This window comes from Liolophura sinensis, chromosome 1, assembly GCF_032854445.1.
Source record: "Liolophura sinensis isolate JHLJ2023 chromosome 1, CUHK_Ljap_v2, whole genome shotgun sequence".
NCBI lineage: Eukaryota > Metazoa > Mollusca > Polyplacophora > Chitonida > Chitonidae > Liolophura > Liolophura sinensis.
The window spans coordinates 85,638,302-85,651,351 of NC_088295.1; the positions used below are offsets into that span (position 1 = coordinate 85,638,302).

Below are 13,050 nucleotides of genomic sequence, written 5' to 3' on the forward strand. Positions count from 1 at the left end.
ACAAGGCAATGGACCAGTCTAGAACAGTCCGCTCACTCTGAGGTTTACACTGTCAACAGGGTCGGTCACACAGGGCAATGGACCAGTCTAGAACAGTCTGCTCACTCTGAGGTTTACACTGTCAACAGGGTCGGTCACACAGGGCAATGAACCAGTCTAAAACAGTCGTCTCACTCTGAGGTTTACACTGTCAACGAGGTCAGTCACACAGGGATAGTCTGACCCATCATCCCTCTCCAGGTCAAATGAGCAAATTAATTTTCCTTTGTATTTATGCAGTAATTTGTCAACTTCAATCCCTAAAATATATATATCCCTAACATCTCATATGAAGCTGTTTTATCCTGAAATTAATCTACTAAAAAAATAGAAATTTTCTGTTTGGTTTTAAAAATTTTTTTAAAAGAAGTGAATGCAGTTCAAAAGTGGATAAGGTACATGCAACAAATACAAGATAGAAGCCATCTCAAATGGAGCATTGTATCAGTTAAGAAAAGGCATTTTGTGCATCGATCTCCATAAGTGCATATCAATCCCATTCTACCACAAAGATTTATGTGAAAAATGAGCAAAAAATCAAACAGTTTAGAATCCCACAAGGAAACAGCAAACACACATATTCTGAAATATTTGACTTTGCTTGGATTTATGAAGACAGTGTTTGGAAGTTTACCAAGAGACGTTTTTCTATTCTGACAGCAAAATGCTATAAATAAGCAGCAACCCACTGAGTCTGGTTTGATGAAAGCCAAGCTTTGAAGTGAGAATTGGTTGTTTCAATGTTCCAAAAACTGGTGGTATGCAACACCATGGGAATCTCATAAAACTCCCTGCCACCTGTACTAAGATGGTCCAAAGCTGTGAACTCATTTGTTCTGTCCTTCATTACATCACAATTACCAGTGCATATGTGCTCATAAAACATATATATGAAGTAAACACACACTGCGACATCACAGAAGAAAATAATGTGTTCTACTGTCATTTGGACCATCTCTGCAGCTCGTCTTCGTGCCTCCTGTTCAATCTCATTCTCGGACAAAATCTTATCAAGCATGTTAATCTACTTTTCCATCAGTTTAGTCAAATTCAGCCTTGACAGTTTGAAATTCATCTCTACAAAATATGTCACCATTCAGATACTAGATATATGGGCATATTTTGATGTTGATAAATAAGTTAAATAAGATGTGGATAACTGTGCCTGCATTTTAACACAGGTAGCAGCAGCTACATACATGTTAGTCACAGACCTGTAACTACATGCCACATTTGCAAATGCTCCTAATAACTGAAGTACCAGTATATACATGTACATGTGCAGACTATATCTACATAATACTAGTAAGCCTCAGATTAAATGATAAATGCACGTTTAAAAATAATAAAATCCACAGATTCCCCTAATAAGTACACATGGGGTCACAGGAAGATTTAGTTACACGGTTCATCTTCCCCTGGCACTACCCAGTTTCCTTTCACCATAATGCTGACCACGTTTTCGAATAAGTATTCCTAAATATGGCATAAAATACCAATCAAATAAATAAAAAGATAAATAAATAAATTTAGTTATGCAGTTTATATTCCATTTATAGGATATGAAAAAATATGGTTAAATGCAGTAATACAGAGTAAAAGTCACATAAATGTACAATGGGTCTGGAAAATAGAATCATCACAGTTTAATACCTGTTATTACAGGAACCAAAATTATGTATTTAAAGCTTGGAAAATACAAGTTATGTACTGGTAACGGCCTAATGAGAGAGTACATGTATGACATAGACTCCTGTTAGAACTGAACATGTAACTCATCACCGGTATTGGAAACAGAAAGTAAAAGAATGTATGCATAAGGCTTGGAGAGCATGCCATAGGCTAATAACTACAGGTAGTGGAACCAGAAGATTAAAGTACAAGTATGGCCTATAAGCTATTATGTGAAGACAAGTGACACAGTCAAACTCGAACCAGAAGACTAGAATATAAGGATCAGACTGATATATCTACAGGTACAAGTCACCCATCATAAATCAAGATCACAGTCCACTCTGGACCCAGGGCCAATCACCATCAGAGACAAATAAAGCCCCTGACAAATCAGAAGCAATGTTAGATTAGTGCCCTGGATAAGCAGAACTTCAACAAGTTACTCAGATGTTGACAGCAATAGGTATGCTTTGAGAAGGGATGTGTTTTGTGTTTTATATACAGCCTCTATACTCCAGGGATCCATGGCAACAGCTATATAAATGGTCACAGTGGAGTTGGACCAGGCTGTGAAGAGAGAGGTTAACCCATAGTTGATACTGATTAAAGCAGCTTATTGTTAACAGCCATTTGTTTTAATATGTGTCAAACAAAACACTATAGCTACAGAGACATGATGGAGTAACCTGTCAGGGGTAGACAATACTGGCTGGGTGAGGGAAAACAGCTCTGCCACCAGGGAAATCTGAGTGAACTATCACAACAGCTGACCAATAGATACAACATCAGGGTACAATAGATCAAAGACAACTGCCTGGTCAATGCAAGCTAGCTGGGTCCCAGCCAAGGAAGAATCAGTGGGTGTATGCTTACCTCTGAGCACAGCAGTGCCAGTCACTCAGCTCAGCTGTCCAGACACCTACATCAACCACACCATCAGGAGTCTTCCCTCACAGACGACAACTTCATTGAACGCCAAATCCATTGGGCAAGGTCAGGCACAGCCAGCAAATCTATCGTTGCACACAATTATGAAGTTTCCACGTGAACTGTTGTCAATGTCATGTTACCTCCCATCCTCCAATACAGCCACAATCAATACTCTTCACGGGGGGCTCCTGAGGAGGGGATTAACCATTACCAGCAAACACTGGACCAATTTAGACCCGCTCCAAGTCTCCAAGCAATAACTATTGTTCGCTTTTCTAACAAAACTTCATGCTTAAATTTTTATGTAAAGGACATGGATTTCAAAATGAAGCAATTTGAAGTAAGCAGTCAATCTGAGCAGTAATTTGCCAACAAATTTTCAGTACTGGTTGGCAAACATACAGAAAGCAATGAAGTGCTATAAAAGCAGGGGTAATCATAGTTTAGACAATCTCCCAATTACCTGAAGTGATAAAAACTCACTGAAAAATGGTCTATAATCTGATTAGGTGATTGAACAATCACGAACTGTTTGTATGACTGACTTGATCACACATTGCTTCTATATTATCTGTTGATTAACAGATTACAGAGCAGTCCAATGTACACTTAAAGAATTATTACTGACAATGATGATGAACCATGATACATTTTACATACCATCAATACACATGAATTTGTATGTAGACATTAACATTTCAGACAAAAACTGTCGCCAAAAATTGTACATTATACATACATATCAACACATCACTATTCCTTTAAAACTGAAAATTTCACTGTAACTTACCTACATATTTTCTTAATTGTTTTGCGTATTAAGGTCACATATCTGATTTTGCCTCCATATCACAACCTCATATTACCCTGTCTGTTACACTGGAACAATATTGAGACATCTAACTTGGTTTTTCTGGACAATCACCCAACCTTTCACACTTGGGATATCTTGACACTGGATCACACATATGTACTGGATCACACATATGTACTGGATCATACATATAACTCAATTTGTCCATACAATCTTTCTTGAGTGGTTGCTTCATGTACGTAACATTTTTGTTGGCAAAGTGATGAAGTTATCCTGATGATTTTGTAAATCCTCAAGGTTTTCTGAAATATAACATGTATCGATGGAGACAGATACATGCTACCAGCATCTTAAAGTGATCCAAAACCCAAAAGAATTAGAGAACTGTCAATAATCCTACCAAAATATTTCCACTCATGTAAAAACTTACTCCTGCATTAACATGTATAATTCATGAGCCATTTGTTGAAACTATTTTTACATTATGCTCCATGAAAAATAACTATTACATTATGTTGTTGCGGCTTGTTATTCATGATTTATGTATGATGAAATGCAAGTATTTCCTGTCTTCACACAGATTACGATATTTCTCACATTAACATCTTAAAGCAACCATGTCAATCACAGCTTATTTCAACAATGGACTGTCACAATACATGATAAAAAATACATATTGAATGTATTTCCATCAGAAAACTCAGTTTTCTTTAATAATAATAAGACTCTGAAGATTTAATTTGGAACATTAAACTATCCATATCCCTCCATAGAAATGTGGTATTGTTCCATTCTCAAACTTTGTTTTCTATGCTCATTTGCACTTATATTTGAATTTCCTTTGAATTCACCCAGATATTTAGATTTGTTCCTACATCCAGATACATAGATCCCTATACAGGCATTAGGATTTGACCCTTTATCCTCAGATTGAAACCTGAATTTGTTCACTGTTCCCACAATGTCATTTGGACTTGTTCTTGGCCTCCCATAGCAACATGATCATTTGCATTTGTCTCACCATCTTCCTATGAATTGATCCTTAATTTGCCCTCACACACGAATTACATTTGCTCTTTCTCAGGTAAATGTGTATGTAGAAAGAAAGACTGACTAATCTGCATGGTGCCACATATGGTACTGTATCTCTATCACCTAAAGTTTAGTATTTCTCGAAGTTTAGTTTGTATTTGTCCTTGTCACAATACAGTAGTTTATATTTGTCCTTGTCACAATGCAATAGTTTGTATTTGTCCTTGTCACAATACAACACTTTGTATTTGCCCTTGTCACAATACAGTAGTTTATATTTGTCCTTGTCATAATGCAATTGTTTGAATTTGTCCTTGTCACAATGCAATAGTTTGTATTTGTCCTTGTCACAAATGATCCCTGCTAATCTCGGATCCTATGTACATGTTCCAGGATCTGGTGTCAATTCCACAAAGACACTTCTCACTTACCCTAAATGACCTCAAATTTCAGCTATGATGAAGTTGTTCATTCTTCCAGATTCTGGGAGTTCAACTGATTTTGGAAAGGTGATCTGATAGGTGTTTGGAGGGTAGAATGACATCGTACTGGGAAATATAAATGTTAGCACCAGAAGTAATATCTCATGACATTTATTTGCCTTCAAGAATGCTCCTTTATGCTTTATTTTTGGGCACCTCATAAATGTGATCTTTACATGAATCAGTAAACCTTTCAACTTCCAGTACCTAACACTCAAAACATAATTGTGATGAAGCTTATTATATTTACTGAAGTCAGAAATGGCTAGTAATGTAACATCTGTTAGGTTCAGTGTTTGTGTTGACTTTATTATTCTGTGTCTGTAATCACCATCAAAACATAACTGTGTCAAGGATGTCTGATTTATCAGATCCACATGTACATTGTACACCTTCTTGGTGCGTGGGCAATCATGGATTACTAGTACTGCATTAAGGAGGAACATGTGACAATACAAACTGGTTGATGAAATTATGAAGTAGCATGGGAGCGAGGGAGACTCATAAGATTTTGGACAACAGACAGCTAAGATGGGTTGGAGTATGACACATATAGGGACTCAGCACCACTTGATATGTTTCATATAGGCCCACACCATGTACTTTTTTGGCAAGGTACCAAACCTGTCATTTGCAATCCACACAACATGGAAAAAAAATTGTTCCGAAAAGTTCAGTTGAAAAAGTGAACTATACTCATTTGCCTTTGTCTTTGTATTGCAGGTTTACATTATGAGAATCACATGACCAAATGTTCGCAGATTTACCGTTACTTTTGAATAATGTAAGCCATCACTTTTTTGTTAAACATATATTAAATAACTTGCACTTTCCAGCTGTGTTCCTTTGGTTGTTATATGAGAAGATGCTATATTAACCAATGAAAAATGTGGTAAAATCCGTGCATGACCACAGTTGTTGCCAATATTGCTCATAAACTTTATACATGTAGTGGCTTGAAATGAAAACATACATATATGACAATTATAAGTTTTTGGTTAAGTTTTGTGTTTCATTTTCTGCAAAAATATAAAGTACCAGTACACTAGGTAGTGTGAATTGCAAAAACTGCTATATGTACATATATCTAGTGTCAATACACAAGTACTCAAGACAGATGTTAACTGAAGTGCATGTTCGTAGATGAATTCTAAGAGAAGAGGACCACACTGTTACTTCTCTTTGAGGAACTATACTGATGTTCATGTACATGTGTTAATTTGTAGGGCTAAGAGAGGCACAGCCAAGAGGGTGACAGGCCGAGGTATTCAGATTGGATGGTTCAGGGTTATGAGCAGTGTTACAGACAAGGCCACAGGCCTCAACCTTGTGGATATCTTACTATAAAGGTGCTTTGGAGAGGAACATCAGGCTTTTATTTCCCTTTATTGTCATGTCAGAGACTTTCAGATCCTTGAATGTATCTCTATGTAACTAAGAAGACAGAAACTGCTGATAATTGAAACATTCTGACAGTTATTTTGTTAAAATGTCAAGGGTATCTGTGACTAAAATAAGGGTAGGGCAAATGGCTGATAAATCTCTGACCCGGTCGGTCATGGGCAATTTTGGATCTAACTACATAAAAAGTGGCTTTATGGACATATAGTATGTGACTGGGAAAAGTAAAACAGAATGATAATTCCTATTTTCTCGTGTATATGAGAATAAAATAAAGTGTGTGACCAGACGATCCAGTAGCGGAAGGAGGGAGGGGGAGGTAGAACTTTTGGGTGTGTGAACATGGTCTGCACTGTGAGAGTGGTATAGGGCCAGCAGGCTGATAATTCTCTTCAATAGGCTCTAGGATATCTTTTGATCACTAGCCTAGCATAGTTTGTGGCCAAGGCATTGTGTTAACAGGCCAATGTTCTGTGTAACCCATGTGACCTGAAGGGGGTATACAGCAGGGAAGGAAGGAGGGGCAGAAACTGATAATTCTCTGACCCTCTTGCATGTTTCGTAAACTGGGGATGTACCTCCACATCATGACCCTACAGTGTTTCATGTGAATATCTACACAGATGGTTAGCCTTGCAGAAAAAGATGGGTTGAGATTGCAGTGCTACTGAATCTGTTCCAAGCTTACAAAATTAATTCTTGGACAGACATGATACAGCTGTATTATGTAACATGTGTCTCCATTAACAAGGTCACACTTGCCCATGTGAGAGTAAAAGCAGACAAATCATCAAGAAGTAATTTTAGACTTTAGGTTACTTAGCTAAGTTTATACCCCAGTGGAGTGCAAAGTGAACAAGCAATTGTCTGGTGACATTTAACAGTGATGTAACTCGGCACATAATCCATCGCACACAGACAATATCATTCTATCACCATATTTATACATTTATTGACCAGTGCTGGTTTAAGCTGGTGCTGGTTTAGCATTCAATATGCAATACAATTTCCTGGAATAACAAATCATAACCAGAACACTGATGCTTTTGCAGAAAAAAAACTTTCAATACACCATGCAGGCAAAATGCTAAACATATAGACACTACCTGAGTAAGTAAGGTCAAAGCTTTGAGCATAAGAACAGAAAGCCTACTGGTCAACATCATATATTACATCACCACCTGTACTACCTGTTGAAAATTTTAAATTAGTTTTATCGCTGATGATGACATGCACATGTGCTGTAAGCTAATATACCTTTAAATCCGTTGTAAACTGAAAGCATCGCTTAAAAAAAAAAAATTAATTTTTTTTCTTTTTTCAAATTCTTTGTTACAAGTTTAAGTACACATATATCTATCTGACACTTGATCAGTCGTACATCAACCCCCTCCTTTAGAACCCCCCCACTTGGTTGATCAGTACAGGTCCACGGCATCTTTAAGGGCTCAATTCCCGCACATTCCGTCTCATCGTAATACCCCATTCGAGCAGCCCGCAGCAGTTTTATCTAATATGATATTGAACGGGGAGCAAAACACACAAGACCTGGGGCTTAATTAACCAGCGTGTTAAAACCATGGATTTCTGGAAGGAGTGCCCTGTTGCTGCAGCACAGCCACATTCTGCCACATTAGCCCAGATCACAAAGAGGCTGGGGATGAAAAGCCGTGTTAAGGAATGCCGCGTGGCTAAGTGGCCACCAGAGACGCAGCCACAGTGTGTGACATTTACATGTGCGGGTAAATATTGTATGAGTCTTATATTAAAGACCTTCAAGTGACAATTCTCCAGATAACAGTAAATCCGTTGCTATATCGCCTCCAGTGGCCACACACATTCCTTCAAAGCTTTAGAGAATGGAGGACAATTACTGCCTGACATGATAAAAACACCACCATTAATAACAGGATTTTAATCGGGTTGTCATTTCTAAAGGATTACTTGAAAACTAGAAAAAAAATATTTTCAAAAGTAACAATAAAATTTCTGACAGAAACAATCTTCTACCCATTATGAAAATTGCTTTGCACATGCACAAAACAAGAAAAAATACAATATCCTTTTTTTCTTTATGCCTGACAATGAATAACTTAATACATGCACTTTTGCACATGTTTCTATCGCACAGAGTGAAATTCCAAGATGTCACACACACACCTAGTGTACAACACTTGTTCAACAAAACATTCACCAAACAAGTATTTTAAACTCATTTTTGACATGCTAAAGAAACAGTATGACAAAGTGCCAACAGAAATATTATGGCTAGTTATTAAATAATGACACTATTAATAAATAGATGGAAGTGTTTCATATGGACTTGGCCTGTAGTTAAACAATAAGAGATGGCCATCCACAGGACTGTCCTCAGTTGGTGGATACTAAATCTGTTGATGTCACCTTAAAAATTATACATCAACAACATACAAATGATTCACATGTATGTATATATATATATATGTATATGTAAAACAAACTGAGTTACATTATTGCTGAATTTTGACTGGCACATTCACTTCAGTATAAATGAGTACACATCACTTGCCAATCAATCTGACTCACAACCATTAAATATTTTCAACAAATGTCCCAATAAAATAACTACAGCATTGTGATATACGTATATCAGCAATGTGTCTGATTGATTCTGCTGTCAATGTTGCAGATTTCTTACATCTGCCAAAACTTTTAGCATATTGCGAACACATTAAATATAGATTTGTGAACAGATTACATCTGTTTACAAAAGTTATCTCACATTTACTACTTCCATAAGATACTTATTCATACAGCATGGTCAGAAAGCGTTGCGTAAAAACGCACATCGCCGGATAAAGTAACAATCCATTCTCTGCATATGTTGAATGTGAAAGTGTAAGTAAGATGATCAGACAGAAATCCAAACTTGTACCCAATGCACTGATGAGGGCAACAAGTTTCCATCAGACAGAGACTTGTTGCCAGTCACATTGCCAATAAAGCTGTCTGTCCAACAGATACTTGTTGCCCCCATAAGTGCATATGAGACAGAAATGGAATTCTATCCAATGGTTTGGTGTTATAAAGGGTCCTTCTAACTGGGCTGTTGAGAGTCTCAGTAGTGAAGAGAATTACCACAGCTTGGTATTGACAGACTGGCCAGCTAAGCACTGCTGTTCCAAAGGCACAGTCTGACAGCTTCTACCAGACATTCAAAGCTGCTTCAGGCAACACGGCTATCAAAAGAGCTGAAATTGAGACCATCACCAAGGAAGAGAGAAAAAGTTTCTTGAACCTTTACAAATTAATACCCGCCATAAACTAGGGAAGAGAAATAAACTCCGAATTGAGTTTGATTGAGAGCGTGCGCTCAATGGGATCACCTGAACAGGAAGATAAGAGAGGTAAATGATGGGGCCGAGGGAGAGTGATTCACCGCTGCTGTCAGCACCAGCGCCTTTAGTTTACACTACTCCATACTAAACTGGACTATGGCCTGCTATTGGCACGGAGAGCGCTGAAAAGCAGGGCCAATTTCCGTTTAGAAACAGAGCCATGAGGTGACATTGATTGGAAGATATGTGCAAATTCTAATCAAATTCATGTTGGCCCCCAGTCCGCGAATAAAGATGTATTGATTTCAGTAACAACTCGTCTAAAGGATGGCAGGCTAGACTCACGGCAGCTACCAACAGAATGGTCACCATGGACCCCGAATCAATTTAAGATTAAGCCATCCATTGTGGATGTTTGTCATCTGCAAAGAGGGACTTAGGCCCAAATAATGCAGAGGAAAAAATTAAACTAATTTCAAAATGTGCAGTCCAATAGATTTCAATAACTAAGCGCCTTTCAACAGCCAAGGGTATAGAAAGGTGTCTATGAGTCATAGCAACCACTCAACAATACCTGCCCATTATAGAAATGAGCTCTCAAACAGACAGACAAGGTATTCAAGTCACTTCACCAATTTCGAAGAGCATGCAAAACATTCCAAGGAATCTGTTGCATGCAAATTACTTCTCCCAAAAGAAATTGATTATCAATTTATACGACAGGCATTTTTATATTTTGAACACAATGAGTAGCTGCCAACAAACTTAAAGAACATGCCTCCAGCATATGAAAGGGATGGGATCCAGTGGTGTTGGCATAGAAATCTTACATACAGCTGTCAGCCAGTACTAAGTAAAAGCAAGGCTGTTGAGACAAGCATACATGTACAGCAAAGCTTCAATCACTTACAGTACTGTACAAGGACTATTATACCATAGGATGTACTGCGTTACACATTCAATGTGATACTGTAATTTGCAATATGTACTCAAGCAACTACCGGTAATTAAAATGAACATGCAACCAATTAATGACACACAGTAAAAAACAACAAGAAATTAGGAAATTAATAACATTTACGAAATAATATGGATGAGTATTTAGGTTATTGTCAAATGATGTTTACACTCTATTAATATGGTCAATGTTTCTACTATCAAGTGGTTGCGATGTCAAGGGCTGTTTTGCCAAGGAATTGTGTCTAAAGCTACTATGGTAATTGTGCCTGTTGGATAGGCTTATTTGAGACTTTTTCCAGCACATCTTCAAATTCAGTGTTTGAACTGAAAGGTGGTCAGAAACTGAAAATATTATGAGGATAACACTTAGTTACATGTAGCCTAGTTCAAGGATCTTGATTTGATTCACTTTATCCAAATAATTAAATTTTTGCAGGACGAAATTTTATTGTCTGTATGGAATGTCACCCATCTGTTATTTGCTTTATCAGGAACAATAAATAGGCAACATTTCAACCTGTAGCGTGGTAGGCCAAGGTCTAAACGTAAAGAGAGTCACATCTCCCGATGAGTAGATTTATCAAGGCTGGTATTTCATCAAAACACAGTATAGTGTGGGATGTATATAACCAGTTATATTAATCACAGATACACTACGGTACATGTATCAAATCTGGGAAGGTCCACGTGACTTTCTTTAAAAACGAAGGATTGTGACAATGATGTAAGTGTTACAAACGCCCACTTACACTTGTGCCCTCGCTATCGACAACAACAACCTGTTGGATCATAATAGCAAACGTGCACAGAGACACTGTTAGCGTAATTTAAAGTAACTGCGCAATATGTTATACACAAGTCATTTGCAACCTTCCTTATCAATGAGCAACCATACATATTTTCATTATGTTAACACCAGATCAAAGAAATCTGTCATCACCCTACCGTAGGTGGCCTGCCATCCGCCCTCGTGAATCATTGAACGCACCTTGACCGCTAGGTGGCGTCGTGGCGGTGCAGTTCTTGTGAGACATATCGTGATCACAACTCTCGGGTGGGATAATCTGTCGGGTGGGATAATCTGCCAGGTGGGATAATGGCATTAATTCAATACATTAGGCTTGTCTACATGTCCACCTTGCCAAATTTTGTAAAACTTAGTTTCTGCGTATGGCATGTTGACATGTATAGGGCTGGTGATCTGATGCCTGACACTGAGGCCGCTGGTTCGAAACGGATTTCAGCCAATTTTCAGCACTAGAATATGTGCTTTATCATTGTGAACTAATGTAGGCTATAGGCTACGCGGTACAAAGCTAGAGTTAATGGTATGGAAAGCAATTTTACTTAATAAAGTGGGACACAAGGCTAAGCGATACAAATGAGGAAGTTCCAGGATATAGTTTAAGCAGGTATCCAGAATACTGTTGATGAGGTATCCCGACCCAGCCTCTGGCCGATGTTGGTTATGTCGAATGCAGACAACCAGTAAGACTGGGAAGGAAAAGTCAACGTAAAATTTTGTATATGCGGCATTTTTCTTCAGTAGCTTCCGTATCTACGTAATGTTCCACATATCTGGATGTGTTCATTTAGTAAAGGATTGCTCTGGATTGTGATAGCATGTGTATGGCAACACTGTAAAGGGCTATTGTGGAAAATGCAAGCTTATAATGTCTTATCAGGGTAAAGTGGGACACCATAGGTGGGGCAAAGTGGGACAGTATGTATTTATTTATTTATATGGTGCAGAGCCTATAACGGTTTAAGGAGTGTGCATGTACATGTACATTATATAATCTAACTCAAATCCTTGTGTAAAGTCTCTGTACTTAGAAAAAGTGACCAAATCACAGCATGCCCTCTACTGTCCCGGTACAACAGGGACTATATTGTATGTTAACATATCTCCCCTGTAAGTCCATTAGTCTGTCCGTTTCGATCGGTTACTCAAGCATCAGTTTTCCAGACCTTTTCTTCAAACCCATTCTTTACGTTGGCATGAAATATGGTACATGTTGTATCTTAACCATTACAAGTTACAGATCAAGCTCGAGTTCAACTTGAAGTTGTCAATTTTCGGCAAAGCCATATATATACATGTAACTGTTTTGGTTACTTTGAATTGAGCTTAATTGTACTTAATTTAATTCACCGAAACAAATTATGTACATACCAAGTTCGAGTCTTGAACTGTGTCATCTATTTACAATAAAATTATGACCATTTTTGTATTTTTTATATGGACTATCATATACAGCGGTCATTGACGGCTGTAACTGGTATATGGTGCCTCCTTCCTGAATGTATGTTTCCCAGATATATGAAGGTATTGCAGATGTGGCGTGACGGATATCGAACAGATACTTCCGATTCCATCCGTTATTGGTGGCACGGTAGT

General features: G+C 37.9%; 1 protein-coding gene across 2 annotated transcripts in view; it reads right to left on the reverse strand.

Moving 5' to 3' along the window:
- The window catches only part of LOC135461920 (roundabout homolog 1-like), a 224,465-nt gene extending 212,837 nt beyond the window's left edge, over positions 1-11,628 (reverse strand). For both annotated transcript variants that reach the window (XM_064739205.1, XM_064739206.1), the window contains exon 1: positions 11,595-11,628. The gene's annotated coding sequence lies outside the window, so the exon portion shown is untranslated. The remainder of the gene's footprint in view (positions 1-11,594) is intronic.
- Between the last annotated feature and the right edge of the window lie 1,422 nt (positions 11,629-13,050).